Below are 24417 nucleotides of genomic sequence, written 5' to 3'. Positions count from 1 at the left end.
GTCATGAAAAAGTCATGACTGAAAAATTGTGATGACCATGTATTTTAAAATCAGCTGGAGTCAGGAATTCAGGTTAAGGGAAAATTCTTGATCTTTATTCTTTGCGGAGATGAAGGAGGATGGCCATAGGAAGTGAGAGTAGTTGCAACAGGAACCAGACCAGCATCCTCTCTGCCTCTCTCTCTCCACCCACCAAAATCGTCTCTACATCATTTCCTATACAACACATCAAAACTTGCAGAGAGTGGGCGGGGCCATTCTTTCTCCAAGCATATATTATTTTATTTTATTTTATTATTATTTTTTTTAATTAAATAATTTTTTATTGACAGGACCTATGCCAGGGTAATTTTTTACAACATTATCCCTTGCACTCACTTCTGTTCCGATTTTTCCCCTCCCTCCCTCCACCCTCTCCCCAAAGATGGCAAGCAGTCCTATACATGTTAAATAGATTACAGTAGATCTCCAAGCATATATTAATAGAGTATCGTATGGTCCAATTGCTATTTAGCCTCACGTGCTTGGGATCTCAGTGCATCAACTCGAGTTTCAGCCCATTACAAAAAATGACTCAACACTTAATGCTTTTCTGCATTTGTTTGTGAGAATTGTTTTCCTACTTGGTGGTGGTTATTGTTGTTGTTTTTTTCTATGATATATTTTATAGTATTTTTTCAATCTTTAGATTTTATTGTGTTATTTCTTGATTGTCTTATGTTGTCATTAACTTCCATTTGGTCCATTCTAATTTTTAAGGCAATATTTTCTTCAATTAGATATTGTACATCTTTTACCAAGCTATTGATTCTATTTTCTTAAATTGCTTGGATAGCTCTCATTTTCCATTACTACTCATTCAGTTTTTGAAATCAGGTTTCTGCTCTTTTTTTAAATCCTTATTTTTTTTTTTTTTAGTCCTAGCTTTTATAGAAATTATAATTTATTCAAACTGCATTTTTCCTCAAAGTTTTCCTTCTAGATCTTATCAAGTCATTGTCTTCTATATTTATATCTTGAACTTCCTTATCACCATAGTAACTCTTTATTGTTGGGTTCTGTTTTGTTTGCTAATTCTTCTAACTTGCTCCTTGATAGTGTTGGCTCTGTTCACTTCTGGGGATATGTCCGGCCTGAGTTTCTGCTTAATCTGGGGTTCTGCAAGTTTTCAGTTCTTTCAGAATAGTGAGATCTGCTTACTGCCCTGATAGGAACTCTGAAAATTTTTGACCCACATTTGGGTTTTTTAGTTCATGTATGGTTGAGTTTCAGTAAACTCTGACCGAACTGAAGACATTAATCCACCTTTTTGCTTGACTGTTTTGCTTATTTATATTTTGAGGAGATGGTAGAAAGTGAGGTTTTTTAAAAAAAGTACTTGATAATTTAGATAAATAATTTTAAAATTAATGAGTACTGAGTCAGAAATGAGGCTATCTGAGTTTAGAACCCTACTAACCTGATTTTGCCACTTAATAACTATATAATCTTGGTCAATTCAACTCAATTCCAAGTAAATTTTAAGTATCTACAATAAGTATCTTTGCAGGCAAAGAGGAATACAAAAGGCCCTAGGAAATACTAAAATAATAGTCCTGGAGCTCAGAAAGCTAGATGAAGCTGAGATACAGGATAATTTGAAAAAAGAGGCTCTTAATAACTGAAGGAAGAGAAGAGTATTATGAAAGAGCAGGGGCCCTGAGTTAAACTTTGAGAATAAATATTCTGAAGAGGAATTGAGGAAGTAGTACACTGGATGGTTCTACATGTTCAAAGCATCTGAATTGTTGACTTCCCTTTAGTTTTGATCTGATGCCATTTTTTTTTTTTTCCACTGCTAAAGTTTAGAACTAACTTGCTGCTCTACATCTGGACTGAGTCACAAAGCTTTTTTGTTTTATCTTTAATAAATGTGTACGGCCCTCTGCTATGTTAGGTTTGCTGCTCTTTATCCTAAGTCTATGACCTTACACTGGATAATGGGTGGGAAACCCACCAGAGGATGCTTTCTTCCAGTGCTTGTCTGGAGACTCCCTAGCATTTATTTTGTTCACCTTACCCAAACAAATGAATATTCTAAATGAAGATTCTAAATCTATAAGCCTCTTTTTTCTTTAACAGAAAGTCAAAGTTCTAAACAGTCAAGATAGTTTTCAAGTCAAATATTTAGATTGGACTGATTTTCATACTGAAATTATCTTTCTAAATTAGTCTTTCATTAGAAACAATCAGATTAAATATTCATTGATAATTATGATCTTTCAGTTCCTTTAATAAACAAAAGTCATAATAATTGTAGTTAATAATTCTAGAAGTCTTAATTCAAAATAAAGCAAAATGTTTCCTCACAACAAAGTGCTATTTCAAAAGTCTAAGTGTTAAGCATATTTCTCCTCTACTCTCTCCTCTACTCTACTCCTCTACAAGAGATTCCCTAATGTCTCTAAAGTAAAATTTAAATTCTTATGTTTGCATTTAAAGTCCACATTTTGGCTCAAAACTTACCTTTTCAGGAATAAAATATACTCTTTTTTAAGGACTATGGCCAAACTGATCCACCTTCATTTCCTGTCTTAGTACTTGAGCACAGCTTTCTCCATCGAGACCCAAAAGTCAAAAATGCATACCCTACTTAATTCCAGACCACAGAACCCTAATTCCTATCAAAGCTAAATTAAAATGCCTACTCCTACATGTGGTCTTCCCTGATCTTCTACCTGCTAATATCACCCCCAAATTAATTTTTATTTCCTTTGTACAGATTTTACATTTACTTATATGCCTGCATTATGTTCCTGATTCAATCATACTGGCCTTCCGTCTGTCCCTCACACCAAGTACCCCATCTACTGTTCAATTGTGTCTGATGATATTGAAGTGGTTTGCCATTTCCTTCTCTAGCTCATGTCATAGATGAGGAAACTGAGGCAAATAGATTTAAGTAGCTTGCCCAGGGTCACACAGCTAGGAAGTAGCTGAAGCCAGGTGAGAGTTTCTGACTCCAGGACTGGCAATCCATGTACCATGCCACCCAGCTGCCTTTTATCCTAATGTCATTTCCTGACTAGGCATTTTCTTCTTCTTTTATCTCTGAATGCTTTCCTTCCTTATCTCTACCTCCTGGCTTCCTTCAAATCCCAGTTAAAAATCTCACCTTCTGAAAGTTTTCCAAATTCTTCTTAATTCTGGCCCCTTTCTGCTGTTGATTATTTCTAGTGTTTGCTTGTTTATTCTTTTCTATTAGGCTGTGAACTCCTTGAAAGCAGAAATTGTCTCTTAACATTCTTTATGATCCCAAGCACTTAGAAAAGAATTGATACATAATAGGCACATAATAAATGACTACTGACTGAATAATCTTCTAGTTGCTCCCTATGCTTAGAGTGAACTTCTTTCTCACTCCCTCTTCAAAATATTTATCCTCAAAATTTCGCTTAGGCCCCCTACTCTTTCATAAAATCCTCCTCTTCTTTCAGTTGTTAATAATTCTTTTTTCAAATGGCTCTGTATTTATTTAATGTTGTATTTCTTTACACTAACCCCACAATCCCTCCAGCTTTCTCTACCTCTTTGAGACCAGGGACTGTTTTGTTCTTCTGTTAGTATTTCCTAAATCCTTTTGTATTCCTCTTTGCCCTGCACAGAGTAGACATTTAGTGAATCTGGAATTGAGTTGAATCGACCAAGATCTTAAAGCTAATAAGGGGATCAGTATCAGTATCAGAAGAGTAGGGTTCTTTTTTTTTTTTTTTTTTTTTTTTTTTTTTTTTTTTTTAATTTTTTTTATTTAATAGCCTTTTATTTACAGGATATATACTTAGGTAACTTTACAGCATTAACAATTGCCAAACCTCTTGTTCCAATTTTTCACCTCTTACCCCCCCACCCCCTCCCCTAAATGTCAGGATGACCAGTAGATGTTAAAATATATTAAAATATAACTTAGATACACAATAAGTATACATGACCAAAACATTATTTTGCTGTACAAAAAGAATCAGACTCTGAATTATTGTACAATTAGCTTGTGAAGGAAATCAAAAATGCAGGTGTGCATAACTATAGGGATTGGGAATTCAATGTAATGGTTTTTAGTCATCTCCCAGAGTTAGAAGAGTAGGGTTCTAAACTCAAATAATATCGTTCCTTCTTACTTGGTGCTTTTTCTTTTTAAAATTATCTAAATTATCAAGTATTTTTTAAAAATCTCTCCTTCTCCAGGTCATCTCTCACATCATTCCTCAGAATATTAAAAAATAAGTGTAGTCAAATAAAACACATTACCCTCATTGATTGGGTCAAAATTGTGTCTCATTCTTCATATTAGTTTATCACTTTTCTGTCATGCTATGAACAGCATTCTTCTTCATCATCATTATTCATTCCTCTGCTGCTTCTACTTCCAACTGTCTAGACTTTGACACCTTGTCCCAGATGCCTTTTGTGCTTTTGAAATTCCCTGTTTTTGTGACATTCTCACCTTCAAATATTCCTCTGTGCTAAAGCCTCTTTCTTCCATTGATTCCCTTTGAGAAGGAGCCCAGGATAGCCATTCTTATTTCCTCTTTGCTTTTGAGTTTTTAGACTACATGCATTATTAAATATCTTCCTGTGTAAAATCTGCAGACTTCTAACTTTTTAGCTGTTTTTATGTTGTCTGTTTTTATTAGATTGTAGTGTCTTTTAAACTAGGGCTTGTCTTTCTAATTCTTGTATTTGTATCATCAGCATTTAGTGCAGTCCTTGGCACATTGTAAACACTTAAAAAATGCTTATTGACTGGCACGAACTCTGGAATTGATCATTACATCAGTTGGAGTTCTTAAGCCTATTTGTTAATTTTTATAACATTGCAGTTGTAATATAAATTGTTTTTGTCCTGTTCATTAAAAGGAGTCCTAAGGATCTAATTTATTGAGGTAGAAGTTAGGATAAAAATCCAGAAGATTCAGTGCCAATCCATCCCATCTAAGAATGATAAAGAGAGGAGTAAATAAAATAAAACAATACAAATAAAACAACATCAAAGATAATATGCAAATCTGTAACAACTATAAGCATAGACTTAAAGGAAAAATGGATTTTTCACAAGTACTGTAATGACTATCCAGCATAAATGAAACAAGTAATCCTGAAAAGAGAATAAACAACTTAGAAGAAACAAACAGTGGTTAAGTTTTACTCAGAAAATGGAATACCTGAAAATTTGAATAAAACAAATAGGAATTACTAATTCTCTAAAACAGCAAGAAATTAAAAGATGAAAAAATAGAAGAAAATACAAAATATCTGATATCAAAAAAACTGATCTGGAAAAACAGGTTATGGGAAGATTTTTAGAATCTCTGAAAATAATGTTTTTTTTTAAAGCCTGTACACTCTATTTCAAGAAGTCATTTAAAAAAGTTTCTAGGTTTATACAAACCCAATGTACAAATGTAAAGATAGAAAAAAAAACAGCAATCATTTCCTAAAAGAAGTCCTAGGAATGTCAGAACTACAGTGTGAAAGAAAAAAAATATTTGAAACCTACAGAAGGAAGGGGCTTTGGATACTTTTGGGACTTACAGTCAGGATCATATAAGCTTAAGGCTTCTAAAAAACAGAGAGACTTAGATTACAGTATAGCAAAAGGTTTACAACCAGAAATAACTTATCCTGAATATCTGAGTGTAATCTTATTTGGGAGTAAGGGGGATGTAGGGATGTATCTTTGTTTTTTTGGGTTTTTTTGGTAGTAAGTTTATTTTTAATACACATTGTTTTATGAATCATGTTGGGAGAGAAAAATCAGAACAAAAGGGACAAACCATGGGAGAGTTAAATTAAAAAAAAAAACAGAAAAAAGGAAGTGATTTACATTTAATCTTTCTCTTTTTTTTTTTTAAAGATCTTTTTCTGGATGCAGTTGGCATTTTCTATCCAAAGTATATTGGGATTTCTTTTTTTTTTCCTCTTACCCCCCCCCACCCCCTCCCCTAAATGGCAGGATGACCAGTAGATGTTAAATATATTAAAATATAACTTAGATACACATATATTGGGATTTCTTTAGATCATTTGAACTACTGAGAAAAACCAAAACGTTCATAATTGATCATCGCAAATTCTTGCTGTTATTGTGTACAATGTATTCCTTCTTCTATTCACTTCATTTAGCATCAGTTCATGTAAGTCTTTCCAGGCCTCTCTAAAATCATCCTGCTGATCATTTCTTACAGAACAATAATATTCCATAACATTCATATATCATATCATATTCAGCCATTCTCCAGCTAATGGGCATCCACTTAGGTTTCCAATTTCTTGCCATTACGAAAAGGGCTGCCACAAACATTTTTTGCACATGTGGATCCTTTTCCCTCTTTTATGATCTCTCTGAGATACAGGCCCAGTAGAGTCACTGCTGTGTCAAAAAGTATATACAGTTTTATAGCCCTCGGGGCAGAGTTTCAAATTGCTCTCCAGAATGTTTCACAACTCCACCATCAATGCATTAGTGCCCCAGTTTTCCCACATCCTCTCCAACATTTGTCATTATCTTTTTCTGTAATCTTAGCCAATCTGAGAGATGTATGATGATGTACTACTAATATTTGATGGGAGAGTGGGGGGGGGGGAGAGAAGAGGGAACAAAACAAATTCCTCTTCAGAATATTATATCATCTATAGGTATTAAGTGAGTTCAAAAAAGAAAAATAGGTCCTGGGAGTTGATTGATTCAATTCTAAGGTTCATAAGAGGAGAAAAAGAATAGGAAGTGAAAGAAGTAAACTTTCTTTTTCCTCTTTTTTTTTTTTTATTGAAGCTTTTTATTTTCAAAACATATGCAAGGATAATTTTTTCCCATTGACCCTTGCAAAACCTTGTCTTCCAATTTCTACCCTCTTTCCCCCACTACCTCCCCTAGATGGCAAGTAATCCAATATATGTTAAACATGATAAAAACATATGTAAATTCAATATAGGTGTACATATTTATACAATTATCTTGCTGAACAAGAAAAAATCAGATCAAAAAGAAAAAAATGAGGAAGAAAACAAAATTCTAGCAAACAACAAAAAAGATTGAAAATGCTCTGTTGTGATCCACACTCAGTTCCCACAGTCAGAGTCTCCATCACAAGATCTTTGAAACTGGTCTCAATCATTTTATTGTTGAAGAGAGTCATGTCCATCAGAATTGATTGTTGTATAATCTTGTTGTTGCCATGTACAATGATCTTCTGGTTGTGCTTACTTCACTTAGTATTAGTTCATGTAGGTCTCACCAGGCCTCTCTGAAATCATCCTCCTGATTGTTTCTTATAGAACAATAATATCCCGTAACATTCATATACCAACTTATTCAGCCATTCCCCAGCTGATGGGTATCCACTAAGTTTCTAGTTTCTTGCCACTACAAAAAGGGCTGCCTCAAACATTTTTGTACATGTGGGTCCCTTTCCCAAGGAGTAAACTTTAGAAATAGGAGGAAGAGAGAAGAACTTACTACTTTTCATTACTGGGGTTCATGAGAGGAAGAATATACAAACATAGAAAAAGGTCTAGGAGCATTGGACAGTAGATGAACCCCACTCTTAAAATGAAATAAAGGCAAGTTGAATATACATAAACACAAACACACATTCGATCTCACACTCACATAGAAGTATAGAAACTTATTGAACTATACAGGGAAGTAAGAGGGGAGAGGGAGGGATTGTTAAGAGGGAAGAAAATTCCAAAGAGAGAATTATCAAAATACTAAGTAAAATAAACTTCTTAATTCTGAAGAGAAAATTAAAAGGTAGCTGGGAAGAATAGAATTAAAATCTGAGGGGTGACATTAGTATTTATTTACTTTTAGACAATTGGGGAATAGCTGAACAAATTGTGGGAAATGAATATAGTGGATTTTTGTGCCATAAGAAATAGTAATTGAGAATATTTCAGAGAATCCTGAGTAAATAGGAAATGAATGATGCAAAATAAACAATGAGAATCAGTTTTTACAAGAACAATAACATTGTAAAGAAAAACTTGGAAAGACTTAAGAAAGTAATGACCAACTAGGTCTAATAAAGCATGTTACTTGCCTACTGACAAAGTAGTAACTCAAGTTACACAGATAATATATTTTTGAATGTGGTCACTATATGGATTCATTTTGCTTCACTATGCTTATTTATTGCAAAAATTTCTCTAGCCCTTCTTATTTTTTATTATGGGGAATGGAAGAAAGTGAAGAAAAGTTAGCAATAATGTTAAACAAAAGGGAGGGAAGCATTTTAGAACTTTTTGTAAATTCACAGAAGAAAAAGTTTAGAGGGGAAGTATATGAAAGAACACTTTTGAATGTAACGTGGGATTTATCATATATTTTTAAAACAGTAAATGATGTGTACAAAAATGTTCATTTTTTGGTTTTTAAACTTTTTAAAAAATGTTCTTTTTTTTAAAAAAAGAAATCGATCAGAAATGCTGCCAAAAAAAAAAAAAAATAACCAATCAGTGTGATACAATTGTTGTATTTAAAACAACAATAAATTACCATTGTTTGGATAAGATTAAAGGTAAATAAAAATAAATTTCTGTAGACTATTTTCGTTAACAGTAAATTAAATTATTTAAATGTAATGTATTCAGATATTTGAAATGTTAGTTTAGTTGCCCCTTTTCAGTGCTTCATAAAGCATTTCCTTAATAATAGGCAAACATTCAAGTATTAGGTAATCTTGTCAAAAAAAAGAACTGTAATATATTGGCATGGTACAGATAGTTATATATTTCTGAAGTAAAGTAATTTTCATGGGATTTTAATAAAAAAAAATTTCACTTTTGCAAAGTTTGAGTGACTACTGTGGAGAAACCCAATTTTGAAATTTGCAAGCAGACTGAAAAGACGGAAATGATTTAATTACATTGGAATTTTCAGTGAAAGCAGCCAGTCTGAATTTGTTTCATTCTAGTGGCTTAACCCCCTTACAATATTCCCCTCCTCAAAACAGCAACAAAACAAAATAAAGCATCCAGAGAGTTTTTTTTTTTTTAACATGTTTGGTATGTGCTATATGAAAAATTATGAAAAGAATGCTTACATCTTGTGAAAAGTAAAGAACCAATTCTATATAATTTCAAATATATTTGAAGTTAACCATAAAGATGACAACTGATATTGATGGGTTTTAAGGGTTGTAAAACATGATTATCTCACTTGAGTTCTATGCCATGTGTGCACATATAATTTTAAAAGGATTCATTTTAGGTATCATATGCATTTTTTGTTTTTCAGGAGGCATTGATATGTTTGTTCCCTTCACTGATTCAGATTCCAACTCCTTTCTTTGAAAAATATATACTCATATATTCAGATGGATCTAGAATCGATTTTTTTTTTTTTTTTTTTTTTTTGGCTAAGGCAATTGGGGTTAAGTGATTTGCCCAGGGTCACACAGCTGGGAAGTGTTAAGTATCTGAGGCCAGATATTAACTCAGGTCGTCCTGACTTCAGGGCTGGTGCTCTATCCACTGCACCACCTAGCTGCCCCTATAATCTATTCTTGATGTAAATATTTCCATTAACAGCTCAGATCCCATCCTAGCTGTGCTTATTCATTGTACATAATTCAAATTATATGACTTTTTATTTCCTTTCATAAATTATTTTATTTTATTTTTTTTTAAATTTAATAGCCTTTTATTTACAGGATATATACATGGGTAACTTTACAGCATTAACAATTGCCAAACCTCTTGTTCCAATTTTTCACCTCTTACCCTCCCCCACCCCCTCCCCTAAATGGCAGGATGACCAGTAGATGTTAAATATATTAAAATATAACTTAGATCCACAATAAGTATACATGACCAAAACATTATTTTGCTGTACAAAAAGAATCAGACTCTGAATTATTGTACAATTAGCTTGTGAAGGAAATCAAAAATGCAGGTGTGCATAAATATAGGGATTGGGAATTCAATGTAATGGTTTTAGTCATCTCCCAGAGTTCTTTTTCTGGGCATAGCTAGTTCAGTTCATTACTGCTCCATTAGAAATGATTTGGTTGATCTCGTTGCTGAGGATGGCCTGATCCATCAGAACTGGTCATCATCTAGTACTGTTGTTGAAGTATATAATGATTTCCTGGTCCTGCTCATTTCACTCAGCATCAGTTCGTGTAAGTCTCTCCAGGCCTTTCTGAAATCATCCTGTTGGTCATTTCTTACAGAACAGTAATATTCCATAATTTTCATATACCACAATTTATTCAGCCATTCTCCAACTGATGGACATCCATTCAGTTTCAGTTTCTAACCACTACAAAAGGGCTGCCGAAACATTCGTGCACATACAGGTCCCTTTCCCTTCTTTATAATCTCTTTGGGATATAATCCCAGTAAGTAACACTGCTGGATCAAAGGGTATCACAGTTTGATAACTTTTGAGCATAGTTCCAAACTACTCTCCAAAATGGTTGGATTCGTTCACAACTCCACCAACAATGAATCAATGTCCCAGTTTTCCCACATCCCCTCCAACAATCATCATTATTTTTTCCTGTCATCTTAGCCAATCTGACAGGTGTGTAGTGGTATCTTAGAGTTGTCTTAATTTGCATTTCTCTGATTAATAATGACTTGGAGTATCTTTTCATATGGATTTACATGTGAATTTTACCAAACATTTAAAGAACAATTGACCCCAATGCTATATAAATTATTTGATAAAATAGGGAATGAAGGAGTCCTACCAAATTCCTTCTATGACACAGACATGGTACTCGATACCCTAAACCAGGTAGGCTGAAAACAGAGAAAGAAAATTATAGACCAATCTCCCTAATGAATATTGATGCTAAAATCTTAAATAAGATATTAGCAAAAGACTACAGAAAATCATCTCCAAGATAATACACTATGATCAAGTAGGATTTATACCAGGAATGCAGGGCTGGTTCAATATTAGGAAAACTTATCAATATAATTGGCCATGTTAATAACCAAATTGACAAAAACCATAAATTATTTGTAAGGATAACTCAACATATTAGGGTTATGTTCCTTGCTTTGTTTTAACATCAGAAAGTTCCCAGCATTATACATGGATTGTCTGTCTATTATCCCTTAATCTGTTCTTCCTACCAGTTCAATTGTATTATTCACTTAAAACTTTCTAAAGAAAGAACTTTCTTTAGACATCTTTTAATGATATATTTCTCCTTTACAGTTCTTGCTCTATAGTATATTGGAGTCTACTCATATTTTTCATTGCTTTCTGAGTAATTTTATTATCTTCAGAAAATGTAGGGTTTTTTGCTTTTAATTTTTTTCTTTTTACACTTTAATTTTATTTTTATTCACTTCCAAATTCTCTTTCACCCATTGAGGAGACAATGAATACAGAGCTCATTAGAAATGAATATTTGTATATATGCAAAATAAATTGCAAATATATTTATGTGTGTATGTGTAGTCATATAAAACAGATTCCTTTATTGGCCATATCAAAAAAATAAAGATGTATCAGTTTGCACTGAATCTTTGCTCTCTCTCTGGAAGTATTTTTAAATGAATCTTTTGGAATTACAGTTGGTCATTGTGTTGACTAGAGTTACTAAGTCTTTAAAAGTTTATATATATATATATGTATATATATATACATATATATATATAATATTATATTATATAAAACCTTTATAATATTGATGTTACTACCTACATTGTTCTCTTGATTCTACTTCTTGAGTTTGTTTCAGTTCTTAAATTCTTCCTAGTCCTTTCTGAAACATTTCCCTTCATCATTTCTTTCAGCATAGCATTCTATCATATTCCCAATTTTTTGCCATCATAAAAGGAGCTGCTATAAATATTTTTGTAGATGAGATCCTTTTTCTCTTTCTTTGATCTCTTTAAGATATAGGCCTAGTAGCAGGATTTCTGGGTCAAAAGATAAGCACAATTTAATAACTTTTTTTGACATAGTTTCATTTATTTTCCTTAATGGCTGGTTGGATTGGCTCATAGTACTACCAATTGTGTACCTAATGCACCTGTTTTTCCACATCCTCCCCAGCATTTATCTTCCTCCCTTCCTCCCTCTTTCCCTTCTTCCCTCCCTCCCTTCCTTCCTCCCTCTCCCCTTCCTTTCTCCCTTCTTCCCTCCTTCCCTCCTTCCTTCCTTCCTCCCTTTCCTCCCTTTCCCTTCCCTCCCTCTCTCTTTCTCTTCCTTCCTTCTTCCCTCCTTTCCTCCCTCCCTTCTCCCTCTGGCCCTTCCTTCCTGTAAAGGGCTGAAACTCTGGAAAAGATGTGCTTGAAGCAGACAACTAAGCACTTAAGGCTAATTACCTATTCCACAGTGACGCTATTATCTTATCTTTGGAAAAATGGCCCTTCTCACTACTTGATGCTGACTCAGTGTTTGGTGTATACAGATAATTGTAGACAAGGATTAGAGTGTGGGGTGAAACAAGCCAGATTCACTTGGAGGCAGGAGGAAGAGGAGAAAGGTGGAGATTCTAGACTCCAGAATCTAGAAGAGATCTTTGGCTAAACTCCTAGCGGTTTGCCTGCTTCTCCCCCTAAAGACCAAGGACTTTAATTTATCCTGACTCTGGCCTGGACATTACATTTTGGCGCCCAATGTGGGACATCATAAATTGTCAGACCTTGAAGATTAATATTCAAAAATTAATATTTAATATTTATAATTAATACTTGGGAAGATCCGGTAGATCCCCACCTAGGAGGGAAGACAGAGAGGCAATATGGATCTTGGTACTCCTGTGATCAAGCTCAAGGACTCAGCTGTGTGTACTGCTCATATAAATAGGATAAAGAGCCAGATAGAAGCTCTTTTAATAAAGATCACCTCTGAAGAACAATCAAGCTCCCAGACAGCTACCTCCATGCTCATTAAGCTTATAACAGGTCAGGACATTATTTGAGCAAGTATAATAAAGACTTTAAGTTTGCACATGGCTGTTTTGAGCGAGCTATGGGTTATTAAACTACTATTCAAGAAATCATAGCCAGAGATCTCTGAAGGCCTCAGAGGAAGCAGCTGGTAAAGTTGGTTGACACTGAACAGGTCAGTGGCCAAAGGATTCTCTGACTCCCTGGGAATTAGGAGAGACTGGCAATGTAAAATACCAAGTAACACTAGAGCATTCACAAATGAAGTGACTCCTCTGGGTTAAATAATAAACGGTATTTTACACCTCCCTCCCTTCTTCCTCTTCCTCCTTCCCTCCCTTCCTCCTTCCTTTTCTTCCTTCTTTCCTTCCTCCTTCTTTCTCTCCCTCCCTGCCTCCCTCCCTTCCTCCCGCTCTCCCTTCCTCCCTTCCTTCCTCTCTCCCTCCCTGTCTCCTTTCCTTCCTCCCTCCTTCTCTCTCTCCTTCCCTCTCTCCCTCTCTCTTTCCCTCCCTCCTGCCCTTCCTTCCTCCCTTCCTTTTTCCCCTCTCTCCTTCCTTTCTTCCCTCCCTCCCTCCTTCCCTCCCTCCCTCCTTCCCTCCTTCCCTCTTTCTTAAATCTTATTCAGTCTGAGGGATATAACGTGAAGCTTCAGAATCATTTTATTTTTCATTTCTCTAGTTAGTTGATATAGAAAATTTTTTCATATGGGTTTTGATAGCTTTGATTTCTTCCTCTAAAAATCACTTGCCTATTTCATTTGATTGTCAGTTGAGGGGTGGTTTTTATTTTTGTAAATTTGACTCAGTTCCCCATAACTTTTTTTGTTTGTGTAAAATCTTTTTAATTTTATGTAATTAAAATTGTCTTTTATTTCCTGTTTACACCTCAGTCTCTTTTTTTGGTCATGAACTCTTCCCCTTCTGACTGGGTATTTTTCCAATGCCCCTACATTCCTTATGATGTCTTAATCATGTAGTAGTTTTGAGCTTATCTTGCCATATGATGGGAGATGTTAGTATGTGTCTTGATTTTTGCCAGTTTATAGTTATTCAGTTTTTGTTAGTTTTTGCTCCAGTAAGTTCTTGTTCCATCTTTTGGTTTACTTAATACCATGCTCCAGTGCTCTTTTGCTTCTGTATATTGTGTCTACAATCTGTTTTGATGATCATTTTCTTTCTTTCTTATTCACGACTGAGTTCTTTTGAAGATCTTGGCTTTGAAGTTTAATTTGACATATGGTACTGATGGGACCTCTCCCTTCTCATTTTTTATTTCACTAATATCCTTCAACTTTTGTTTTCCAGATAAATTTTGATTTTTTTTTTTTTTATTTAATAGCCTTTTATTTACAGGATATATACATGGGTAACTTTACAGCATTAACAATTGCCAAACCTCTTGTTCCAATTTTTCACCTCTTACCCCCCCACCCCCTCCCCTAAATGGCAGGATGACCAGTAGATGTTAAATATATTAAAATATAAATTAGATACACAATAAGTATACATGACCAAAACGTTATTTTGCTGTACAAAAAGAATCAGACTCTGAATTATTGTACAATTACTTGTGAGAAATCAAAAATGCAGGTGTGCATAAATATAGGGATTGGAATTCAATGTAATGGTTTTAGTCATCTCCCAGAGTTCTTTTCTGGGTATAGCTAGTTCAGTTCATTACTGCTCCATTAGAAATGATTTGGTTGATCTCGTTGCTGAGGATGGCCTGGTCCATCAGAACTGGTCATCATCTAGTATTGTTGTTGAAGTATATAATGATCTCCTGGTCCTGCTCATTTCACTCAGCATCAGTTCAGTGTAAGTCTCTCCAGGCCTTTCTGAAATCATCCTGTTGGTCATTTCTTACAGAACAGTAATATTCCATAATATTCATATACCACATTTATTCAGCCATTCTCCAACTGATGGGCATCCATTCAGTTTCAGTTTTAACCACTACAAAAGGGCTGCCACAAACATTGTGCACACTACAGGTCCCTTTCCCTTCTTTATAATCTCTTTGGGATATAATCCCAGTAGTAACACTATCTGGATCAAAGGGTATCACAGTTTGATAACTTTTTGAGCATAGTTCAAACTACTCTCCAAAATGGTTGGATTAGTTCACAACTCCACCAACAATGCATCAATGTCCCAGTTTTCCCACATCCCCTCCAACAATCATCATTATTTTTTCCTGTCATCTTAGCCAATCTGACAGGTGTGTAGTGGTATCTTAGAGTTGTCTTAATTTGCATTTCTCTGATTAATAATGACTTGGAGCATCTTTTCATATGACTAGAAATAGTTTCAATATCTTCATCTGAGAATTGTCTGTTCATATCCTTTGACCATTTTTCAATTGGAGAATGGCTTGATTTTTTATAAATTAGAGTTAATTCTCTATATATTTTGGAAATGAGGCCTTTATCAGAACCTTTGACTGTAAAAATATTTTCCCAGTTTATTGCTTCCCTTCTAATCTTGTCTGCATTAGTTTTGTTTGTACAAAAACTTTTCAGTTTGGTATAATCAAAATTTTCTATTTTGTGATCAGTAATGATCTCTAGTTCTGCTTTGGTCATAAAGACCTTCCCCTTCCACAGGTCTGAGAGGTAAACTATCCTATGTTAATTTTGATATTTTTCTATTAAAAAATAGATCTATATGGTAATCATTTGGTAGTTTAGTAAGGCATTGACTATTCCAGATAAATTTTGATATTTTTCTATTAAAAAATAGATCTATAAGGTAATCATTTGGTAGTTTAGTAAGGCATTGACTATTCCAGATAAATTTTGATATTTTTCTATTAAAAAATAGATCTATAAGGTAATCATTTGGTAGTTTAGTAAGGCATTGACTATATAAATTAATTTAAATAGTATTGTCATTTTTATTGTGTTAGCCTGTCTACGAGCAATGAATATTTCTCCAAATATTTAGATGTTTATGAGAGCGAAAAATGTTTTGTAATTGTGTTCATATAATTTTTCTATGTGTTTTGGCAAATAGACTCTCACATAAATGTAATTTCACTCTTTATTTTTTCCTGCTAGATTTTGTTGTTAATATACAGAAATGCTGTTGATTTATTTCTGTGAATTTATACTGTGAAGTTGTTAATTGTTTCAGTTAGTTTTTTAATTGACCCTCTTTTAGGTAAACCATCTGCAAAGAATGATATTTGTTTTGTTGCCTACATTTTTATTTTTTTGCTTCTGTTAAGCCCCTCCTTTACACTTCACTTTCTTTTATTATTGCTATAGCTAGTATTTCTAATGGTAATAATGGACTTCCTTGCTTTTCCTTTGATCTTATTGGAAAAGCTTCTAGTTTATCCCTATTACAGACAGTGATTACTGTTGATTTCAGATATATATATATATATATATATATATATATATATGTATGTATGTATACACACACACTACTTAACCTCATTTTAAAGAGAGCTCTGTTTCTTATGTTTTCCAGGGTTGTTGTTCTTATTGTTTTAATAAGAATGGGTATTGTATTTTGTCAAAAGTTTTTTCTGCACCTATTGAAGTAATCATAGTATTTTTTGTTGATTTGTTAGTTATATGGACAGTTATGCTAATGGTTTTTCTAATGTTGAACCAACCCTGCATTTTAGGTATTAAATCCAACTTTGGCTGTATTGTATGTCTTTGTAATACGTTGTTTCACTCTTTTTACTAGTGTTTCATTTAAAGTTTTTGCATCAATATTAGGGAAATTAGTGTGTAGTCTCATTTTTCTGCTTTGCTTCACCTTGGTTTAGGATCAAGACAATATTTATAATATAGAAAGAATTTGATGAGATTCCTTCTTTGCCATTTTAAAAGCAATTTACATAGTATTGGAATGAATTGTTCTTTAGTTTTACAAATCTATCTGGCTGTGGGTATTTTTCCTTAGGATGTTTGCTAAATTTCTTAGTCTAAAATAAGATTATTGAAGTATTCCATTTCCTTTTCTGTTAATATAGGAAATTTATATTTTTGAAAATATTCCTTTTTGAGGACTGTGCGGACTGAATATGGATCACAACATATGTTTTCACCTTTTTTGTTGTTTGCTTGCTTTTTGTTTTTTCTTTCTCATTTTTTCCCTTTTTGATCTGATTTTTCTTGTGCAGCATAATAAATATGGAAATATGTATAATAGAATTGCAAAAAAATATATTTCTTTCTCAGTGGTTAGGTTATCAATTAGGTTCACAAGACACAGTATAGTAATCTGTTGTTTGATAATTACTCAGGCTTCTGGGATAAGAACTCTCTATTTGAGAGAATTTATTGGGAACACTAGAAAATAGTATGACAGAAACTAGGCATTGACCAACATGCCTTATTGTTGGTGGAGTTGTCAACTGATCCGCTATTCTGGAAAGCAATTTGGAACTATGCCCAAAGGGCTATCAAACTGCATATGCTTTGATCTAGCAGTGTCTCTAAAGGGTCTGTATCCCAAAAAAGTCATAAAAGAGGGAAAAGGATCCACATGTGCAAAAATATTTGAAAGCAGCTTTTTTGCAGTGGCAAGGAACTGGAAATTGGATGAATGTTCATTAGTTAGGAATGGGTGAATAAGTTACAGTATATGAATGTTTTGGAATATTATTGTTCTATAAGAAATGATGAGTGGATTCGTTTCAGAAAATTCTGGAAAAACTTAAGGTGAACTGATGCTGAGTGAAGTGAGCAGAAACAGGAGAATATTGTACACAGTAACAACAAGATTATATAATGATCAACTATGATAGACTTGGTTCTTCTCAGCAATGTGGTGATTGAAGACAATTCCACTAAACTCGAGATGAAAAATACCATCTGTGTCCAGAAAGAGAACTATGTAGACTGAATGTGGATCAAAGAACGTAGTATTTTCACCTTTTATTGTCTGTTTTTTCTTTCTTGGGATTTTTTCTCTTTTGGTCTGATTTTTCTCATATGGTAAATTTGAAAATATGTTTAAAAGGATGTTTAAACCTATATGATATTGTTTGCTATCTTGAGGAGAGGGGGAGGTTAAGAGGGAGGAAGAAAAACTTGAAACACAAAGTGTTACCAAAATGCATGTTGAAAACTATCTTTACATGTATTTGGAAAAACATAATACTATTGAAGAAAAAAAGAGAAAATATTCATTTCTTTTAGATTTTCAGCTTTATTGAATTCTATAATTAGGAGCCATAGCTACTAATAATTGCTTTTATTTCATCTTCTTTATATGCATTTGCCTTTTTCATTTTTGATACTGTTAATTTAGCTTTCTTCTTTTTTAAAAATAAAATTAACTAATAATTTGTTTTTACCCCCCAAAAGAAAAAAAATCTGTTCCCATTTTTATTTATTAATTCAGTGGATCTTTTCTTGAACTTTTGTTAATCTTTCCTTTTATATTTTAGAATTTTTATTTGATATTTAATTGAGATTTTTTTAATCTGTTGGTTTTCTAATTTTTAAAAATTGCATGTCCAATTGATCTTTTCTTTCTCTTTTTTATTGATGAAATAATTTAAGATATAAAGTTTTCCCTGAGTACTGCTTTAGCTTTATCCCACAAATTTTGTTATAATTTCTTATTTTTGTCATTTTTTTAGCGAAATTATTGATTTTTTTTCCAGTGGTTTGTTCTTTAATTTGCCAGTTTTTTAGGATTAAGTTTATTTAATTTCATCTCATTCACAATTATGATTACTGTCTTTTGCCTTCCATCCTATATTCTTAAATATTCCTCTCCCCTTTAAAAAAATTTTTTTTTTGCTTTTCTCTTTTTAAGAGCCTGTTTTTACTTTTTAATTAATCCCTTTGTTTAATTTGCCCTCCTTCTTATTCTCCCTTTTTCCTTTAATCTCTTTCCTTCTTACTTGCCTAATGGATTATATTTTTTATATATATGTATGTATTTGTGTATATTTTTTTCTTCTTTTAACCACTGCCCTCTTTTTGTTGTAAAAACTCCTTTTTGTGCTCCCCATTTATGTGAGAAAATTTTGTCTATTCTTCTCTTTGTCTGTTCCCTACCCATTTCATTCTTTTGCAATCATCACAACAAAACAGAATCAAAACCTAGGTCTTCTATCTTTCTGTGATCATTGTTGATGTTAGATCTTAAGATGTATATGTATCATCTTCCTTTATAAAAATGTAAACAATTTTTCTTAATCCATGTTAAAACTTTTTTGTTTTTCTTAAATTCTGTGCTTTGTATGATGCATACTCAGTTTGGTCTTTTTATCAGTAATGCCTGGAATGTCTCCATTTTATAAAATTCATTTTCCCCTCTTAGAGGGGTAAGTTATTTTTGGTTGTAAACATAGATCCTTTGTCTTGTGGGTTATTATATTCTAAACCCTCTGCTTCTTTGTGGTAACTGCTAAATCTTATGTGATTCTGATTGTGTTTCCTTGGTATTTGAACTCTTTCTTTATGATTATTTTCTTATTTTTGTTGGTAATGTTTTTTTTTATATATGTGTGTGTGTGTGTGTTTTTTTTAAAACACATTTTGAGTTCCTTCATCTCAACCATGCATTAGAAAAGGCTAATATTTGATACATAGGATATAGAGGCAATTGTAAAGGGTAATTACAGGTAATGTTGATTATATAAAAGGGACAGGAAAGGAAAGAAGAAACAAGTATGGGCCAGGCACTATGTTAAGTAAGAGCTTTACAAATTTGCAAAGAAATCTCATTTGATCTTTACAAAAATCTTATTGAATAAGTGCCATTATGATCCCAATTTTATAATTGAGGAAATTGAGACAGAGATTAAATTATTTCTCACACAGCTAGTATTTGAACAATATTTGAACTCAGTCAACTTCACTTCTGGCCCATGGGGCCACTTAGCTGCCTCCAAAATTAAAAATTAAAAAAGTTTTACAAAGGGCAGCTAGGTGGAGCAGTGGATAGAGCACCAGCCCTGAAGTCAGGAGTACCTGAGTTCAGATGTGGTCTCAGACACTTAATACTTCCTAGCTGTGGGATCCTGGGCAAGTCACTTAACTCCAATTGCCTCGAGGGGAAAAAAAAGCAAAAAAGTTGAAGTAGTAAATTGGGGAAATATGTTCTATTAGATTTCTCAGATAAAGGTTTGGGTTTCAAGATATAGAAAACTAATAGAAATAAGATTTAAAAATCCTTTATGGATATGTGGTCAAAGGATAGATATAAACAATTCTCAAAAGAATTGCAAATTATTAACATCCATATGAAAGAATGCTTCAAGTTACTATTAATAAGAGAAATGAAAATCAAAACAACTTCAAATCTTACCTCACATCCAACAGATTGGAAAATAGAATAAAAGATAAACACAGTCACTATTAGATTATGAAAAGATAAGCACAATAATACATTGTCAGTAGAGTTATACAATAAGACAACTATTTTGAAAAGTAATTCATAGTTATACAAATAAAATGGTTAAAAATCTCCGTATCTTTTGACCCAGAGATTCTACTAGTAAGAATATCCCACAAAGTTCCATATTCATCAAAATATTCCTAGAAGTTCTTTTTGTAATAACAAAGAACTGGAGAAAAAGTAGTTGACTATCAGTTGTATAATGGCTAGGCAAATTGTGGTATATAAGTGAAATGGATTTTTACTGTGCTGTAAGAAATAATGCATAAGATGAATAAAGAGAAATGTGGAAAAATTTTCGCGAACTGACACAGTAAAATAAGCAGAACCAAGAAAACAGTATATATAATGTTCACAACAATATAAATTGAAAACAACCAAAAATGAATGTTATAAAATTAGGCAGTCAAGAAACATTTATTATGCATCCACTATGTGCCAAATGCTGGAGGAAGAAATAATCATCCAGTCTAGTATCTTTGCCAAGAAAGCCCCATGGACAGAAGTCCACAGTGTCATAAAGAGTCAGATATAACAGTAGATGTGCCAAACACTATACTAAGCACTGGGAATATAAATATGAATAGTGCAGTCTCTTCTAGACAACACACAAAAGGAATCTGAAAAGTGTGTGAAAGAGGAAGAGAGAAGTTGGGGGAGAAGGTAACTAGAGGATTTGGGCATTTAATGAAACCCAGTCCAGGGAGTGCAAGCTGGTGGGACACAGATGGCTAGCTGGGGCAAACTCTTTAAATGGACACATTAAGAAGAGTTCTTTGCTTAGCCCTCTGGTCCTCCAGTCAGAAGTGCAGATAGTACTGAGGGTACTGATAAGATTGAAATACAAAATCTGATATAAAAAGTTACTAAAAGCTAGCTTGATTCCAAAGAAATAATATGACAAGATATCTTCCTTTCTTGCTTTGAAGGTATTAGAGGTTTGTGAGTGTGGAACATTGTATATAATGTCACATTTTTAAAAATTATGTATTGATTGATTTTTTCTCTATTTTTCTTCTCTTGCCTCCCTCCCCCCAATTTTTTGTTTTAATGGGTTATTTCTCTGAGAGGAGAAAAAAAAAGTTACAGGGAGAAATTGAGGTAATGTAGAAAACAAAAAAAATATGTATAAGAAAGCAAAATGAAGTTCAAAATGGCTTACAGACAAGTAGGGCCATGTTAGAACTGCTGAATTAAAAATACATATACACACATAAATATACGCATACCTAGAATAGACAATGGAGATGGACCATGAACTAGACCCAGAATTGAAGAGAAGAGTGGGCTAAATTGTCTTTGGTAAATTCTGTGGTGCTTTTAATGATCCCCAGCTTTTCAAAAAAACCATATCTGTATTCTTCATGTGAAGAATGATGTAGTGAAAAAATTATGCTGCAGTGACAATAACAGAATGTTGGGAAATTGGGCAAAGGATTATAAAAACATATAATTTTTAGGCACTAAGTTAACTTTAATTTGCTTGATAGTAATCTGAATGTAAGATCTGTGTCCAATGGCAAATGAGTAGATAGGCTGTTTAACAAACTGAAGCATACCTTGACATTCCCAGTATAAATAAAACAAAAAGAAGAAAGCTGTATCTTGCTGGAAAGATGACTAACAGATACCATTTACAAAGTCAAATAAAAGAATTGGCATAGCTAGATTTATTGTATGCTAAAAGTAATAAGAAAAGTCATGTCAGAGGATATTTGATTCTCTTATATTGCAATGCTAATGATAAACATGTACCAAAAGACTGCCATGTCACTAATCACAGCTTTTATGCCAACATGAATTGCTGAGGAAGAAAAGGTAGAAAAATCCTATAAAGAACTCAAGAGCTTGCAAGTTATATCATCATGAACTATAACATTTGTTGACTTCATTGTAAAGGTAGGGAATAGGTGAAGATGGCAAGAAAATCAAAATGGGGGGGTCAGAAATATGGAATGAAAGAGGCCAAAGATGTGTCAATTACCAAGAAATATAACTAATTCTTTAGGATAGGAATTAAATGTGATGATCAGTGAATAATATCACATAAAGTAAAATTTGTTATATTTCAACAGAACAGGAAAAAGACATTGCTGATATGCGTTATTCCTGAATCAACTATTTATAAATTCAGACCATTTAAATATTAGAGCACAGATCACAATTACTAAAAACTTAGAAGAAGAATGAGAAAAAGATAGGGGCAGGCAGTTGAAACAGCTAAATCCTGCCTTGCCAAGTAAGATATTAATAATTATAAGTTGATAATGAATAGTAGAAACGATGGCAACTATTATAATTTCATTCAGAAGCTTAACAGATATGTCAATGGCTGTAACAAGCTTACAACCCCCACCCCCCTCCAAAAAAAAAGTCACTTCAGTCATCTATAAGGTGAAGTACTCCAAAATACTCTTCCCATTTAAAAATGAGTATCATTCAGAGGAAAGAAAAGTGCTGCATGGTAGCTTCGAACAGACTACAAAAATAAACCAAATAGGGAACAGGAATAAATAATACAATTGGTGAAATGTATGGCCAAAAGATGATAAGAGTTGGTCATATAGTCAGGATAAGGGATAACCTTAAGATAGCCAGAGGGCTTAATCAATATCCTCACAATATCAGGAGAAAAGAATGACTTCCAGAATGTTGAGTGGGTTACCAGTTTCAAATCTGTTGGAATAAGTGAACGTGAAAAGCAGATGTGGGTGTGTACATCTTTGGAATGAATATCCAAATTGATAAGATGAGAGATTCATTTAGATATTCTAACTCTGATTCTGCATGCCATTTATGTAATACCAATTTGGCATCTGTGGCATATTTGAAAGAATGTGTATTTGAATTCAGAAGACCTGATTTTTAAGTCCTGATTCTGCCCTTTACAACCTGGGTAAATAAGAGTCAATCTCTTAACTCCTCTAGTCCTCATTTTCCCCATCTGTAAAATGAAACTGGATGACTTCTAAGTCCCCTTCTGGCTCTTAATTTGTGATTCTGTGATCTTACTGCCTCAGAAGCCATCATATATAAGTCATAACTTAACAAGTATCTATACTCTCTAAAACAAACCTGACAAGTAGTACTCTAGACTTTGAAGATACTTGAGGGAGAACTCATTATCTTTTAATAGTCTTAACACTCAACTTCTGAACATTCTGCTCTTGAATAGTTCTAATTTTTAGGAAATTTTTATTTTCTTCATCCCCAAATCTATCTCTTTACAACTTTCACTCATTTCTTCTACTTCTCCCTGGAGCCAAGTAGAAAATTCTAATCTTTTTTTAGGGGGGTGGGGGGTGGGGAAGGGAGGGCAGGGGATGAGGCAGTTAAAATTAAGTGACTTGCCCAGATTCATACATCTAAGACATGTTAAATGTCTGAGGCTGGATTTAAACTCAGGTCCTGCTGACTTCAGAGCAGTGCTGCTATAGTGTAGCTTGTAGCTGCCCCAAAAATTCTAATTCTCATTTCCAGGAACAGATTTTGATGCATTTTAAGACAGCTATCATACTGGTCATGTGATCCTGAATAAATGCTTTTCTTTGAGCCTCAGTTTTTACATCTGTAAAATGAGAAGGTTCTTTTACATGATGCTTCATCATCTGCTTCTAGTCATTTTCACTTGCTGTTCCCCATGCTTGGGATTCTCACTCTCCTAGGTTTCATCAAGCTTCCTTTAAGTTTCAGCTTAAGTCACACTTCCAACAGAAAGCTTTCCCCAGACTTTTTTAATCTTAGAACTTTCTCCTTTATTGGTTATCTCCAGTTAATCTTGTATACATTTTGCTCATACACAAGTTATTTTCATGTTGTTTCCCCTATTAGACTGTGAGTTCTTTGAGAACAGTGACTAGTTTGTGATTTTCTTTATACCTCATAGTGCCTGACACATATTAGGCATTTAAATGCTTGTTGACTAACTGGTATACTTCGAAGAGTACTGGAGTCAAAGAACTTAGATTTAAATTCCTGCTATCCTATTTATTCATTATATGACCTTGATCATGTCATTCCCCTTCTATCCTCCAAAATGGTTTGTTTCAGGTGAAAGTATCTCTAAGTATAAAAACATTTTCCAAAACCAAAAATAGATAATTTTCTGAGAATGGGTCAGTTTGGTTATCTATTCCACTAATGTCTT

General features: G+C 33.4%; 1 protein-coding gene across 4 annotated transcripts in view; it reads left to right on the top strand.

The window, feature by feature from the left end:
• The window catches only part of KIAA0355 (KIAA0355 ortholog), a 136825-nt gene that overhangs the window by 74539 nt on the left and 37869 nt on the right, over positions 1-24417 (top strand). The window lies entirely within an intron of this gene.

This window comes from Sarcophilus harrisii, chromosome 2, assembly GCF_902635505.1.
Source record: "Sarcophilus harrisii chromosome 2, mSarHar1.11, whole genome shotgun sequence".
Taxonomy (NCBI): Eukaryota; Metazoa; Chordata; class Mammalia; order Dasyuromorphia; family Dasyuridae; genus Sarcophilus; species Sarcophilus harrisii.
Note: the sequence above shows the minus strand (reverse complement) of the source record. Positions and strands in the feature narration are given on the sequence as shown.